A 17,056-nucleotide genomic window follows, 5' to 3' on the forward strand; every position below is an offset into this window, starting at 1 on the left:
TTTGAAACCTCAAATTATAAAACATTAATTTTTTTTCCCTCTTTTATCAAAATAAGGCATGAGTTTGAAAAAAGCCAAGAAATATTTTCTTGTCTGCAATTCAGGAATTTTTTAAAATCTGAAGAGCAACACGTTCATTAGGGAATTATTTTTAGATGACGGATTGTCTTGAAACCATGAATCAGGATACACATGAGGTCAATCTTAAACACCTTCCTTGTCTTAGAATAAGCAATAAATAGTATGGATAATTACTTCATAATAAAAACCACACATGTTGTAAGGATGTGAAATATAATAATGATTAGAAACTTCCAGTCTCTGGACATCTTCTTAGATTCTGATTTTACTAAAAGTAGAGTGTGTGTTAAATTCTTGATTTGCCTTGCTGGTGACTTCATCTCTAAGAATATTGAGGAAACAGTAAGGGAGAGTGCTTCCTTAGACTTAATGTTGATTAACAAATGAACGGCGGCTGAAGAAATGCAGTCTGAGGACCTGCACCTGAGATCTCGTAACTGATGTCAGTTTTCTGTGAGGTTCCACAGGGAACAGAACTCTGCAGTGAGGTCTCTGAAGTGGCAGAATCACTTACACTCCCCTCAAGAGTCTGAATTCTTATTTCTCCACATGGTGGATAACACTTGATGCTGTCATTTTTGAAATGTCTTTTGAATCCAAATAGTATTCAATGTATCTCATTGGTTTCAATTTATAATTTTCTGATTACTCAAGAAAACATTTTTTTAAAACACTTGTTAACCATTCGGCTTTCTAATTCTGAGTTGCCTTAACCCTTTGCCAAGTTTTAGTTTTGTTTTTTTTTAATTGCATTGCTTAGGTTTATTAAAAATGTCTTCTGTTGACTATGGCTTTTCTTTTAACTTTGAAAACAACATTTTAATCATAAAAGATTTTAAGAACTTTAATGTGAACATATGATCTATCTTTTAATTTCTTAAATAGATATTTGAGCACCTACCCAGTGCCATGGTTTGTTGGTTTGTGCTTTGTCAAGAAATTCTTGCAACAAAAATGTTATATAATTCCCACATTTTCTTTTTAAAAGATTGAATTATTGTTATTTAACCTTTAGATCTTTTTTTCATCTGAAATTTATTTTTATGTCTAAATGAAGTGGTTTTTTTTTTTTTTTTTTTTTTACAGTGGTAACCATTGGGAAACCGTCATGTATTAAATAGTTGATCCTTTCCCAATTAATGTGAAATGTTACCATTTTTCACGCATACACACACACTTTTTAAACGTTTGCATTGTTTTATATGTATTTGTATACATATGTGCATAAACTATAACATAAGTAACGCGTGCATATATATACATGTTTTAATACATTATACATGTATAATACATACATATCAAATCTAAATAGTTTCTTTACTCCTATTCTGTATGAAATACAAATTGATAGATAAATTGAAATATGTTTCAAAGTATACAATTTTCTGGGATCTCTATTCTATTCCAGTGACTCATTTCTTTATCCCTGCCACAGTATTATGGAACCTTTTTCCAGTTTTATTGAGATATAATTGATATACAGCACTGTATAATTTTAAGGTATACAGCATAATGATTTGACTTAGATACATCATAAAATGATTACAACAGTAAGTTTAGTGAACATCCATCATCTCATATAGATACAAAATAAGAAAGAAAAAAAATTTGGGGGGGATTTACCCTCTTAACAACTTTCATACATAACATACAGCCATGCTCATTATATTAACCATGTTATACATTACATCCCTAGTACATACTTTCTTATAACTAGAAGTTTGTAACTTTACCACTTTTATCCAACTCCCACTCTTTCTACTTTCTACCTCTGAAAAGCACAAGTATTGTCTCTTTTTCTATGAGGTTGTTTGTTTTTGAAGTATAATTGATGTACAACACTACGTGAGTTCCTTGTGCACAACATACTGATTCAATATTTCCATATATTTCAAAATGACCATGATAAGTCTAATTACCATCTATCATCATATAAACATATGATATCATGACTGACAAATTCCCCACACTGTATATTTCATACCTGTGACATTTATTTTATACATGGAAGTTTGTACCTCTTAATCTCCCTCACCTAGTTCTCTCATCACCCCATCCCCTCCCCTCTGTTCTTGGTATCTATAACTTTGTTTCTGTTTTGTTACATTTGTCCATTTGTGGTTTTTTTTTAGATTTCATATGTAAGTGAAATCATATGGCATTTGTCTTTCTCTGTTTGACTTATTTCACTTAGCATATTCCCTCTAGGTCTCTCCATGTTGTCACAAATAGCAAGATTTAATTCTTTTTTATGGCAGAGTAATGTTCCCTTGCGTGTTTATGTGTGTGTGTGTTTAGCACATCTTCTTTATCTATTCATTTATCGATGAGCACATAGGTTGCTTTAATATCTTTGCTATTGTACATAATACTGCAATGCATATATCTTTTCAAACTAGTGTTTTTGTTTTCTTTGAATAAAAAGCAAGGAGTGGAATTTCTGGGTCATATGGTAGTTCTATTTTTAATTTTTTTGAGTAATCTCCATACTGTTTTCCATAGTGACTGCACCAATTTACATTCCTGTAAACAATGCCTAAGGGTTCCCTTTTCTCTACATCCTTGCCAACATTTGGTATTTGTTATCTTTTGTATAATAGGCATTCTGGTGAAGTTGACAGCTCGTGGTTTTAATTTACATTTCCCTGATAATTAGTGATATTGAGCATTTTTCATGTGCCTGTTGGCCATCTGTATATCTTCTTTGGAAAAATGTCTATTCAGGTTCTTTGCCCATTTTTAATTGGGTTGTTTCTTTTTTTGATGTTGAGTTGAATGAGCTCTTTGTATATTTTGGATCTTAACCCCTTAATGAATATTTTGTTTGCAAATATCTCCCATTCAGTATGAGGCCTTTTAATTTTGTTGACAATTTCTTTCACTGTGCAAAAGCTTTTAAGTTTGATGTAGTCCCATTTGTTTATTTTTGTTTCCCTTTCCTAAGGAGATTTATCCCCCCAAAATGTTGCTAAAACCGATGTCAAAGAGCATCCTACCTGAGTTTCTTTTTATTGTTTACTTAACATTGTAGTTACTTTATTGCTCTAGAAAACTTAGTTTTTAAAACCATCAGATTACATACATAGTGATAATAAGACTGCCCCCCACACAATCAACTGTATATTACGAGGCTTCTCTAACTTAGTAGATAAATATTACAAAATTACAAAACTAGCTGGTTACAGTTGAGCTATCAAGTAGGTATCACATTTCTATAGATCAAAAAGTTGAATAAATGTCACTGATAAGTCACTGATGTCACTGATGTCACCGATAAGTCACCAAGTACGTTTGAGAAATCCAAGTTACATGCACATAGAAGGAAACTGGTTACAAAAACCATTACATGACTCTGTGTTAACATTTTGCAATGTTTTAAACATTTGCAATCATGCAACAATGAATAAAGATCAGAATGAATTTTAAAAAGGAGTTAATGGAAGCTGAGTGAATGTATTTAACATATTACACAACTCAAATCACAGTTGCATAATACATCCAATCCCCCCAACCGTATCTGTGCATTACACCATTGAAACGCACACTGTTTCCCCCACAACTCCTCTGGCTCCATTCCCAACCAATAACCTTTCCTATAAACCTTTCTATTTAATCTTTTAAGTCAGATATGATGGGTAAGTATGTATAATCTTCATTATTATTTCAGAACAGATACAAAATTTAGTCATGTGCTCAGTCTTCAGTTACATTACTTTCAAAAGGCATCTGAACTGCTGTAACCGTCTATGACAATTCAAGCCTAAGAAACCGAGAAAAGTGGCAGTCAAGAATCTGATCTAAATAACTGTGTAAGCTATGATAATACTAAAACCTGTGTGTCCGCATTTCTAAAAGAATGATTTCCTGTTTGAGAAGTGTTACTCAATGGATCTCTGAAAGGAAAACTGACTGACTACTGTACTGCTCTCTGATGTAAAACGCTTAGGTGACCACAAATATTTACCCAGTTGGTTAACAAGCTTTCATTTGGGCCTTTTAAACAAATATTCAAAGCCACAAAAGTAATTATGAAAATAAAATTTTGGAAGGTCATAGTATAAGATACCTATAGAATTCCTATTATAATGGTACATCCAAAATAAATCTGTCCTAACACAGCAGCACAAAATCAATTTAGAAATAATTTGAAATTACAGTGGGAAGTGTTCTTGTTAAAATCGTCGACCAAAATTACTGAATAGCAAAAGAATACTGTCTCAAAATATACTGAATTTACATGTTAATATTACCACAGTGAATTCATGCCAGATATAAATTAAGGTTACCAATTAGATGAAAACAAAGTTTAGAGCTATTTTTACCAGAGAAATAAATGTACTTCATGATAAAGGCACAGGAGCATCTAAAGAATTTTTGATACATTTATCACAAGATTCAAACTTCCCTAACTATTAACAACACATTACAATAAAGTTTCTCAGCAAGTGTTTAAAAGGCTTGATTTAACATGCCAGGAAAATGAATATTTTTCTTTTGAGATGCATTTATGTAAATTATGTAAATTGCATTGAGGTCACTTGTACATCTGGAATTAACCATCCCTAACAGAAGTACCAGCAGCTAACAATGCTCATTTATATTATATATAACTTAGCTGAATGTTAAACTATGCAACTGTTGGTGCCAGTCTGCTTATAAAGGCAATGCTCTGGAGACAAAGTCTTCTCACAAACAGTGAGCAAGCAGGTTTCATTATCAGATGTTCAACAACAATCCTCAGTTCATTAAACAAAGTCCAACAATATGGATTTCTTCAAGAGGAGTATCAAAGAGTGAGGAATATAGCATATAAAAGGGTGGAGCAAACTTAATTGACCACTAAAAAGCATGAAAACTGTAGTAGGCATCAAGAATATTTCATTACAAGCAATGAATTTCAGAATATTCTGTTGATTAGCGCTTAATTTATCCAAGAGAGTTCTCAGCAGAGGTAAGCTATTTGAACACTTTGCATCAAGGACCTTTTTCATGTATGTGGCAGCATGAAGCAAATAAAATAACAGCACTGGGAAAATACTCATTGTAACAGGGTAGGGAATTGACAAAAATGAGTGAATAGAAGAGGTAGTGGCAGCTGTCCTCTGACGAAGCGTGGGCCAGGAATGCTTTGCTTAGCTGGAAGTGTGGTAGTCTTCGGTGCAGCCTCAGAGCACTAGTCAGAGCATTTGCCAGCAAAGCACATTGGTAAAAGCTTGCTGCTTCGTGCAACCCAAGAAGAGGCAGAACAAAGCAGAGCCGTAAACTGTGAACAAGCTAGAAAGCCATATTGCCGTGTCGTTTATTGGCTATCATTAATTACACTTCGCATGCCCCTTGGGGGCTGTTCAGGACGTATCCGCCATGGGGGGCTCACACACGCATCTGGGACGCTGTCCAGCATGGCCAAGAGCAAATCTGGGTTTCTAGAAAGACCGAAGTGAAGGCAGAGCTTCGGAACAAGGCCCAGCAGGGCCAACCTAACACCTAACACCGGCTCCAGGTTATTGCTGAACCCGGAAGTGCTCACTTCACTTCTGTGGGGAAGAGGTGGTGATGCAGAGGGCAGACCCTCAGTGGTGCCCTGAGGCATGGCAGGGAAGTGTCCCTGCCTATGTTTTTTCCTAGAAGTTTTATGGTTTCAGGTCTTACATTTAAGTCTGAATCCCTTTTGAATTTATTTTTGTACATGGTATGAGAAAATAGTCCAGTTTCATTCTTTTGCATGTAGCTGTCCAGTTTTCCCAAAACCGTTTATTGTAGAAGCTGTCTTTTTCCCATTTTATATTCTTGCCTCCTTTGCCATGGATTAATTTCCGTATAAGTGTGTGTTCCTTTTTCTGGTCTCCTTTTTATGTTCCACAGATCTATGTGTCTGTTTTTGTGCAGGTAGCATACTGTTTTGATTACTGTGCTTTGTAGTATAGTTTGAAATCAGGGAGCATGATACCTCTGGCTTTGTTCTTTCTCAAGATTATGTTGGCTATTTAGAATCTTTTGTGTTTCCATACAAATTTTAGAATTATTTGTTCTAGTTCTGTGAAAAATGCCATTGGTATTTTGATAGGGATTACATTAAATCTGTAGATTGCCTTGTGTACTATGGTCATTTTATCAATAATAATTCTTCCAATCCATCAACTTGATGTATAAAGATGTTAGAAAGCCATCTGTTTGTGTCTTCTTCAATTTCTTTTATCAGTGTTTTATAGTTTTCCTAGTACGGGTCTTTTACCTCCTCAGTTAGATTTATTTCTAGGTATTTTATTCTTTTTGATGTAATTGTAAATTGGATTATTTTCTTAATTTCTCTTTCTGATAGTTTGTTAGTGTATAGAAACACAACTGATTTCTGTATATTAATTTTGTATACTGTAATTTTATTGAATTCATTGATGAGTTATAATAGTTTCTTGGTAACAGGTTTAGGATTTTCCATATATTGGATCTTGTTGTCTGCAAACAGTGACAGTTTTACTTTTTGCCTTACAAGTTAGCTTCCTTTCATTTCTTTTTCCTGTCTGAATACTGTGCCTATTACTTCCAGTACTATGTTAAATAAAAGTGGCAAGAGTGGGCATCTTTGTCTTATTCCTGATCTTAGAGGAAATGCTTTTGGCCTTTCATACATTGCATATGACGTTGTCTGTGGGCTTGTCATATATGGCCTTTATTATTTTGAGATATGTTACCTCTATACGCACTTCGTTGAACTTTTTTTTTTAATTATTATAAATGGATGTTGAATTGTCTCAAAAGCTTATATGATTTTTATTCAGTTTGTTAATGTGGTATACCACATTGATTGAGAATATTGAACCATCTTTCATCCCTGGGATAAATCCTACTTGTTTGTGGTGTATGATCCTTTCAATGTACTGTTGAATTTGGTTTGCTAATACTTTGTTGAGGATTTTTGCCTCTATGTTCATCAGTGGCATTGGCCTGTAATTTTTGTGTGCGTGTGTTGTGTCTTTGGTTTTGGTATGAGGGTGTCACAGAATTATGACTTTGTATTACATCTTGATATCTTCTAGGCAAATTCAGTTACTTCATTTTTTGCTTTAAAGTATTACTGTTCTACTCTTTGCTCTTTTATAACTTTCAGGATCTACTTGCAAAGTTCTATAAAAATACATATTAGAATTTTTATTGAAATTGTTAAAATGTTTTAGGTTTTAGATTATTTTATGGAATAATGACTCCTTCAAAATATTAAATATTTCCACTACTAAACATGTTTTTATGTATCTCCATAATCAGATCTCTTTTTAAATGTTGCCACATGCTGATGGCATCCAAATTTTTCTCTCCGGGCCAGCCCTCTTTCCTAAAGACTAGACTCACATACTTAGTTTGCCCTTGACATTTCCACATTGATACCTAGAAGACATCTAAAGCTTAAAATAGCCCAAATGGAACAAATGTTTGCTCTATCTCCACCTCATTCTGCTTCCTCTTCAGACTTTCTGATTTTAGTTAATGGCATGGCCTTTCACCTAGTAGTTGCTCTGGGGAAAAACCTAAAGATTTTACTTTTTTTATTCAGTAAATATTTATTGAATATATACTATGTGGTAGGCATTATTTATGCAACTGGGGAGTAAACAGTAAAGAAAACAAAAATTAGACAAAAATTCTTGCCCTTGTGAAGTTTATATTCTAATGATATCTAATGGCTGGTTTTCCTATTTAATCCATTAACAAGCTCTATCAACTTCACCAAAACTTAGTTATCTTGAATCTACATACTTTTCTCCATTTCGTTTGTCAACATCATAGCCTATGCCACCATCATCTATCTTTGACTACAGAAATATCATCCTATATGGTTTCCATTCTTACACTCATATCTCTCTAATCTACTTTCTGTGTAAAAGCCAAAGTAAAATTTTAAAAAATGTTTATCATAGCAATTGCTTTCCTTAGCCCCTTACAGTAAAATGCAAACTTCTTTTAATGGCTTATTCACACTTAATATGAAATTCCTACTGCTTAGCTTTCAGCCCTACTTAATATTATTTTCCTTTTCACTCATTAGATCTCTGTACATTGGCCTGTTTCTAGAATACAGTAAGCGCCTTCCAACCTGAGGGACTTCGCACTTGGTAATTTTCCAGTGTGCTTTTCTCATATGGCCATATGGACTGCTTCTGTTACGTTTAATTTGTGAGAACTGAGCTCAGATATCATCTTCTCAGACATCAATCTCCCTAAGTTACTTGTTCAGCTATAACCTATTATGTCACCATATTTGTTTCTTTTAAAGTCTCTTTTTTTACATTCCACATATAAGTAATATCATATGACATATGTCTTTCTGCATCTACTACAATCTGAAATTATATTTTATATTATTTTGTTACTTTTTATTATACATTGTACACACTCAAACATAAAGTTCATGAAGGCAATGATTTATAGTTCCTTGTTCACTACTTATGTCTCCCATACCTAGCAGAAATACAGCATTATATTGTATGCTCAATAACTATTTGTCCAATATATAAGTGAATGATAGGGTTTCTAGAATGTTAAATCATTCTATATTCATAGAGGGCAGCAAGATTTTTTGTAACATCTTTTATGATACTTTTCCTAACAAGGCATGTCTTTTTTCTTTTTTTTTTTGACAATGTAAAAAAAAATTACCTTAGAATTAGTTTGAGTTGTAACTGATGAAAAACAAAATCCTTAAAATGATTGATTAATGTATAGTTGCTAACCAAGGGTGAGACCTCTACTGCTGGGCTGCAGTCTGCTCTTGGCCTAGCTCATTTCAGTGTTTTACTAGTGATTTGGATAAAATTATAGAATTACGTTATTAAATTTTTCAGTTAAAAATAAGAGTATAGGGCTTCCCTGGTGGCGCAGTGGTTGAGCGTCCACCTGCCGATGCAGGGGACATGGGTTCGTGCCCCGGTCCGGGAGGATCCCACAGGCCGCGGAGCGGCTGGGCCCGTGAGCCATGGCCGCTGAGCCTGTGCGTCCGGAGCCTGTGCTCCGCAACGGGAGAGGCCACAACGGTGAGAGGCCCGTGTACCGCAAAAACAAAAAAAACAAAAAAACCAAAAAACAAACAAAAAAGAGGATAAAGGAACTATATTAGCTGCAAGAGTCCAGTCTCAAAGAATTTGAATATTCAAAATATGGACTAAATATCAGTATCCAGATAAAATATAATAGTTGTAAATATTAAACCATGGATATTGAGCACTATAAAACAGATTTAAAAGTAGAGAATAGAGTAAATATAGCTTAGGAAAAATTTACTCTCCAAAAGGCTTAGAAGTTTTAGTTGATAGTAATCTTGGTGTGAATCACCAGTGTGCTGTAGCTGTCAAAAAAGACTAGTATGATTTAACATTTTTTCATCAAAGAATAAGTTCTAAAACATTCTCAACCTCCTTTGTACTTCAAAGATTATTTTTTCAAGCTGAGTATTTTTTATATGGTATGTCTCGAAATTCGGAATTAGTGGGTCTAGAGTGAACCCCAGTTGCCTGTGTATGTATGCATGTACATATGTATGTATGCACATGTGCATGTAAGCTCCATTTTGACAATATCTCTTAAAATAAAATATGTGCATAGGTCCGCTAATTCCACTTCCAGCAATTTATAGTACAGATATATGTGTGCACGTGCACAAAAGCCTATGAGCAAGTTTTCTAAAATCTTTTTTTAATTGAATTAGCATTGACATAGAGTATTATTATATTAGTTTTAGGTATACATCATGTTGATTCGATATGTCTGTACATTATGAATTTATTACCACAAGTCTAGTTACCATCTCTCACCGTACAGAGTTATTACAGTATTATTGACTGTATTCCCTATGCTGTACATCCCGTCCCTGTGACTTATTTATTTTTACAGCTGGACATTTGTACCTCTTAATCCCCTTCACCTGTTTTGCCTGTCCCCCCGCCACGTCCCCTCTGGCACCACCAGTACCAGTTTGTTGTGAGCACGGTTCTTATGCAGCTTTATCTGTAATGGCAAAAGCTAGAACCAACCTAAATATCGGGGAGCAGAGAATGTAAAAAGTCGTTGAAAGTAGTAAGTCAGCTCAATATGTGTTTTGGTATGGAAGATACCCAAGATAATTGAAAAAGGTGTATTTCACATGAGTATGTATATTATCCCACTTATGTGAAAAAAAGGAGACGATTGAGCCATATGTTTATGTACTCATAGGAAAATTTTTCAAAAAGGTTCGCATGAAAATTTTAATAGTGTTTACTTCCAAGAAGCGAAACAGGAGGAATACTTGCAGATCTCATTCTGTTTCTTTAAGGACTCTTAGTTTAACCAGAAATAGGTATTTTCTTAATTTCGAAACAAAACCTAACCAATTTAAAAAATTTTAGATTAATTCTGAAGTGAGTCAGCTTGAGAAAACACAGGGCAGAAGGAGCTAATGAGACTGCACTTAATTCCCCTTTGTTAAACGCCATTGAATTCACCTAGGTTTCAGTGAACTGGATCATCCTGTTCTTACTGTGTCTAGAGGGCTACAACTGTAATACTTTGCCCAGTTACAGGTGTCACACTTTTAAAAGATTGTCACTTGCAGCATATTTAGCAGAGAATATCTGAAGTAGTGACATGACTTGAAACTATGCCATATAAAAAACTCCTAAAAGCAACAGGGAATTTTTAGCCAGGAAAAGGTAAGACGTGGAGAAACATGATCACTATCATCAAATCTTCAAAGTGAAAGACTTGCTCTGAAGGTCCCTAAGGGGCAGAACTACAACCTATGAGCAAGAGCTAGAAAGATACAAATTTTATCTCAGTATAGAATGAATTTTCTAAAGGAGCTCTCCTGGAGGAAATTGGACTTTGTTGAGAGGGAGGGATTTGGAGTTTCTCAAGGCCACAGACATTTAAAGGTAAGGAGGGTGATCTTTAGACCAAGCTATTGTGTAGAGGGTAAGAAGTTGGCCTGCAAGCCTTTTAATGCCCAAATCCTGAGACCCTCTAATGGATGTATCTTTTATTTAAAGGAGAGAAATGTGATCTGGATGATAGCATTGCTGGAGTACTATAGCTATTAGAACTTAACCTGGCAGAAGGATAAAACCATCACTATCTAGAGGGCCTAATCCTTGTTCCATTTTAACAAGTAACTTGGAAGGTTATTTTGAAAGTAAGCATTTTATATTTGCATATGGCACAAATAGGAGAAAGAATTCAAGGGTCTAAAATATGTTGGTAATCTGGACTAATGTTTGAAAACTCATAAGCTAAAATTTAAAATGGTAAATGTAAAGTCAGAGCCTTAGGTTAAACAAAATCTATTGCGCAAGAGGATAGGCAAAACATTGCTTATGAAAAGTGCCTGGAAAGACAGGAGTCGAGAGGGGCATTTGTTATCTAGTTCAGTGAATTCCAAACACTGGTCCGTGAAAGCATTCTCATGCTCTATAGTGAAATTAGGTCAATAGAGTTAAAATTTTTTTTAAGTAAAATTTATTCAACTTTTTACTCAAAATTAATGTATTTTCTACTTTGATATTCATCAAAAACAGGTGACATTTGTATAGCTGACACAGCTTTATAAGTCAGTAGCATGACATGGGGACCATCTCACGGCTTTAAAGTGATTATGGGGCTTAGCTTGTAGAATATGGGAAACTTCCCACTGTACTTGGCACAGAAATGTCCACGTCTAGAATACCATGTGGGTTCAGGCCCTGCAATTTAAGGGCTCGGTAGAAGAGGAATGAGTTGTTTAAGCCAGAGTTAGTTATTACCTCATCACTGGAAGTGATTTTTAAACAGAAGTCAAATGGGCTATGCCTTGTCAAAGATGTTGGAAAGAGAATTTCTTGATTGGGTGGTAGAGGTATTAGATGGTCTTAAATAAGATTCTTTAATTAGTAAAAAGCATGGGAAAACTTTGGATATTTTCCCTTACGGTGAATACACTTACACTCAATTGGGCAGACTCTCACAGGTGCTTAGACTTTCCAGAATCAAGTCAAGTTTTCAAATCTCTGTCACATTTGCATCAATATCTCGTTCAGCTTCGTTTCATCTTCTTCTCTTTATCCCTTTCATCAAATGGTATCCAATGACCTGACAGATGCAGAGGCATCTAGTTTATTTTCAGTCATATGCTTGGGGATATATTTTCATAAATTGTTTATTGGAAATCTATAATTACTTTCTAAAAGGGTTGTATATTAGGTATGTTGAAAAGTAGGGAGGAAAGTCGAGGCTGCCCAGACATAGAAGTCTGTGAAGTATAAAAAGAACAAAGTACCTGGGGGAAGGTGTGCCCTGAAGATCACCTGAATTTATATTTAAACGTGGAAAAATAAAATTCCCATGAAGGTAGGTATTTTTGGTTCCCTGACATACCCTGAGAATAATGCCTGACCCATAGTAGGTACTCAGTACATTTTTTTTTTTTTTTTGCGGTACGCAGGCCTCTCACTGTTGGGGCCTCTCCCGTTGCGGAGCACAGGCTCCGGACGCGCAGGCTCAGCGGCCATGGCTCACGGGCCCAGCCGCTCCGCGGCATGTGGGATCTTCCCGGACCGGGGCACGAACCCGTGTCCCCTGAATCGGCAGGTGGACTCTCAACCACTGCGCCACCAGGGAAGCCCGAATCAGTACATTTTCATGGAGTGAATGATTATATCTGCATGAACTTATTTTGCGTGGCAGACATTGGCAGGGGCATGATGGTCAAAGCCGGCACTCTTCCTCATCCTTCTTTGTTCTCTAAGTATAGAAACTTGGAGTTTCTAACCATTTCTAACCAAAGCGATAAAAGGTCCCAGTATAACACTTCACTTGAAGTACAAGTCATGTAAAGTGACTAGCATTATCTGTCTCTGCATGGACAGGATTGTTTTGTTATAATAACAGCTTGTTCTGATTATGTTATGATGTGTTACTGTATTTAGTTCACGCTTCAGTAAGGGCATTGGGCTATCACTTTCAAATGGAAAAGTATGTCCTGATTTGTATGAGTTTTTTGTTGTTGTTTTTGTGATCAAGGAGCTGTCATATCTATGAATTAAAAGTACTTAATTTTCTAAGTATCATACTCTGGAGAAGCAGATATGTTTTCTTTTCATCTTTTGTAGATGATAATGATGGATGTTTTGTTTGCAGCTAAACAGTGTAGGACTCAAATAATCAATTTAGAATAATCATATTCTTTAACAATCTCAGAGTGTACCTATGAGAGTTGTGACAGGCCTTTTACAATTATACCTAATCTATTTCTTTTCAGAGAATGGGAAAAAAAAAATTCTAAGATTTTGGAAATCAAGAGTCATGCAAGACATAAAAAGGCTAAAATGAGGTGATCATTTTTTTTTAAAGCTGATTATGATTGGCTTGTTGATCCTCAGGACTGTCTAGGATGATTTCAGACTGGAAGCCTAGGATCAGTCTCTTCTCTGCCACGCTGTGATATTTATATGGAGAGACAGTGCCTGAGAAAGCTATGAACACAGTTGCTTTCCAAGCCTGGAAATTAAGCTCTGTATTATTGTAGTATCATTGTTCTGAATCCTGTCCTGATTACACAGTTGGCCACTCCCTTCCACTCAACCCAAGGATCTCTTTAATTTGACAAATATTTCGTGAACACCTATTAGGAGCATCTGTGAAACTAGGGCAAGCAAGGAGCAGGCAATAAAGATTCATGGGGTACCCACTAAAACAGTTCTCAGGAATGAGGTCTGGGTTCAATTAGGAGGGGCTTTATCTAAGAAATTATGAGGTTATGTGTCCTAGAAGAAGAAATGGAAGTTGTAGAAGAGAAGTCACAGCCATTAAATTTTAGTGGGGACGTGGGATCAAAGTTAGATAATGGCTTAAAAGTAAGTAGCCAGAACTAATTGTGATTCCAAATGAAGGCTGAGGCAGTAATTTCAGGATTATTCACAAACCAGAGAGTCTATGCTAGAGCCCTCATTTACACTCACGGTGTATGCTATAATATTAAGCATGTTAGCATAAAGGATCTGTGCCAGCGTCTAGTTACAGAGGAAAATGTAAGACGGAGCTTTACTACATTATATTTCCAATGAGAAGGGAAAATGTATTATCCAGGTATTGATAGAAACAAAGTGGTGTTATGGAAGAATACATGAAATGCAATGGAAGCTAGAGATACATGTCAGGGGATTCTGGGAGGACTCTGAGAAAAGTGACATTTTCTATAGGCCTTAAAGGACGAGCAAGATTTGGACATTTGGGAAAATGTAAAAAGGGCATTCTAAGCAGAGGAGATGGAAAAGTATGTAACAGAAATTGCAAAAAGTAAGTAATTTAATCTGTCTAAGCCACACTGTTTCCTAATAGGAGCTCCTGGCATTTGGGGTGGGACAGTTCTTTGTTGTATGGGACAACAACATCAAATGCCAGATGGGGTTCTACATGCCAGAAAACCCAGAATCTAGGGCCCTAGATACACAATCACCATCTCCCCCAGCACAATCTTTGTGATAACAAAAATGCCTCCACACGTTTCCAAGTGCTTTCTAGGCGATATTGCCTCATTTGAGAGCAAGTTGGAGGGCATAGGCTGTGGAAAAGGGAGAGATTGGATCCACAATTGAAACAAAGGTTATAGCCCTTACTACCAAGTGAAAGAATTTACATTTGGAATTTAGTAAAGGACGGCGATTCATTACTGGTTTTGAGTAGGAGACTGACATCATCACAGCTTTGCTTCCTGGGTATTAATCTGGAAACTATGTGTCAACTGAGTGGAAAAAGGGATAGGCAGGACCAGTTAAGAGATTATTGAATATAATACACAGAAGTCAGAAATTGAATCAGAGACATGAGAATAAAAATTATAGATGGGATAAATTATAAATGGATGATATAAATTGGCCAGAAATTGAAAACAAATTAGATGATGGTGATGATGGAGGCAAAGAGGATAAATTTTGGATGGTTTTGGCTTATACCTGGGAGGATAGTGGTTCTATTAGGAGAAATTGGAAATATGATGAGGAAGGAGGAGTCACTTTAGGGCAGGAATTAATGTATTTAAAGTGCTTCCTCAACATCCAAGTAATACTTTAAATATATTTAAGGTATTCTCAAGATAAGGTTGAGATTATAGCAAACACATACAAGAGCTTGAGATATCACAGCTAGATATGGTAGCCATTCATATAGAGGCAATGGTTATAACCATACATGTAGGACCAGATTGCTAAAGAGCAAGAGAAAATAAAAGGATCAAAGGCAGAACCTTAAGAAAAGACACCTAGGAGAGAAGAAGAAGAATCTGAGAAAGAACAGTTACTGAAGTAAGAGGAAATTCAGGAGCAGGTGGCTTGGTGGAAGCCTGGCAAGTTGAGCGTGTCAGCACAGTGGACAGCGCTGCCGCGTGCTCCAGAGAGCTCCGGTGGGGTGCGGACTGACAAGTCTCTGGTGGAGCTGGAAATTAGGAAGTCAGCAGTGATCTTAACAAGAGAGGTTCTGGTGTCCTTGTGGGAAAGGAGGAGAGAGTGGGGCTGGACGATATAATTGTAAATTTTTTTCCCCTTAGGCATTGAAAAGTAAACCTAACTGTGGAAAAGAAAAACACCGGGAATCCCCGCTCTGCAGACTTTACTCTAGAGTCTTACCATACTTTTTACTTCCAGTTAATTTTTCAATATTGCTTTTCATCTCCAGTGTCTATACAGTACAGTAGGTCTTTAAGTAATTCGAGCTGTGTTCTCTAAATTATGTTTTAATTCAGTGAGCACAGCCTCATGGAGTTAAATATGAATAGGACCTATTGCAGATTTTTGATAAGCGGTAAATAAGACCAAGATTCCAAATTATAGTCCTATAACTGAAAGGCTCTGAGCTCTCATTTTATGTGTTGTTATTGACAATGCCACTGACCCCTACATCCCAATTTAGACTTAGAGGGATTTTCTGCATTCTTTTTCAAGAATAGGGTGTTCCACTTGCACATCCACACTGAATCAGAAACTTGGAACTATCAGATGACTCTCAGTCTCTTGGAATATACACTGAGTAGGGATATGACCTGGGGAAGTCAGTTTTAAGAGAGCAATGGAATAGACTTAAGAATAAATGTGAAAAGCATATATGTAGACCAACAATCATTTTTTTTTTTTTAACGTTATAGTTTCTGTTCTAAAGCTGCCTTTGCTGACAGTGTTCCATAAAATAAAGTACTCTGCCATTTCGGGTCACCCAGGGAGAACAGGACTAGGGGAATGGGAAACAATTTGAATAGACATACCGTTATCACATGTGCTCCATATAAAAGGCAATGTGCAGATACCAGATCAAGGGGAGTGAAATAGAACTGTGTTGAGGTCCAGAAGCTATAAGGTCATTGCTCCATAAGACAGAATGAACTAGGTTGGGGAATTTATATGAGTCAAAATGGTGTTTCTAAGAAGTAGCAAGGTATCAATAACACATTGAACAGTTTATATTTTTAAAAGTAGATTTAATCTGTGTTTTGACCTACACTTTGAGAAATAACAGTCACTGTGCTTATATCGTAATAAAATTCCATTCTTCATCGAATGAAAACAACGTGGGTTAAAAATCTGACAAAATAATCGTACCATCTGCTTTTGAACATATATACACCTTCTGAATATGTAACACTTGGTAACAAAGTACATTGAGGAAGAGATGGCCATCTGTCATGCAACTGGGATGTGGCAGTTGCATTCCCAGAGTTTTCATACTTTTGTGACAGTCTTGTGACATAGAGTCATTGGACTAATTTTATGTATAAGGAAGAAGAATTTCTTCAGGATTTGGATACTAACATTCTTCTTGGTTTTAGGGGAATTATTTCAACAGAGTTTTTTATCTATTCATATTTGTGTAATTCTCCAAAGAACATATACTTTTTTTCTATTTCTCCTTTCTGTAAAACAGGTGATAAAGAAAATTTCCCAGAAGTCTTTACTTTCAAGATAGAGTCTGTAATGCCTTTTGACCCTCATGT

General features: G+C 35.8%; 1 protein-coding gene and 1 pseudogene across 15 annotated transcripts in view; one reads left to right on the forward strand and one right to left on the reverse strand.

Annotated features, from left to right (window-relative positions):
- CTNNA3 (catenin alpha 3) overlaps positions 1-17,056 on the forward strand; it is a 1,677,393-nt gene that overhangs the window by 1,106,028 nt on the left and 554,309 nt on the right. The window lies entirely within an intron of this gene.
- LOC307175033 (transmembrane protein 33-like) lies at positions 4,709-5,444 on the reverse strand (annotated as a pseudogene). Its single transcript has one exon. The product of its transcript is annotated as a transmembrane protein 33-like (transcript).

This window comes from Stenella coeruleoalba (assembly GCF_951394435.1).
Source record: "Stenella coeruleoalba genome assembly, chromosome: 16".
Classification (NCBI taxonomy): domain Eukaryota; kingdom Metazoa; phylum Chordata; class Mammalia; order Artiodactyla; family Delphinidae; genus Stenella; species Stenella coeruleoalba.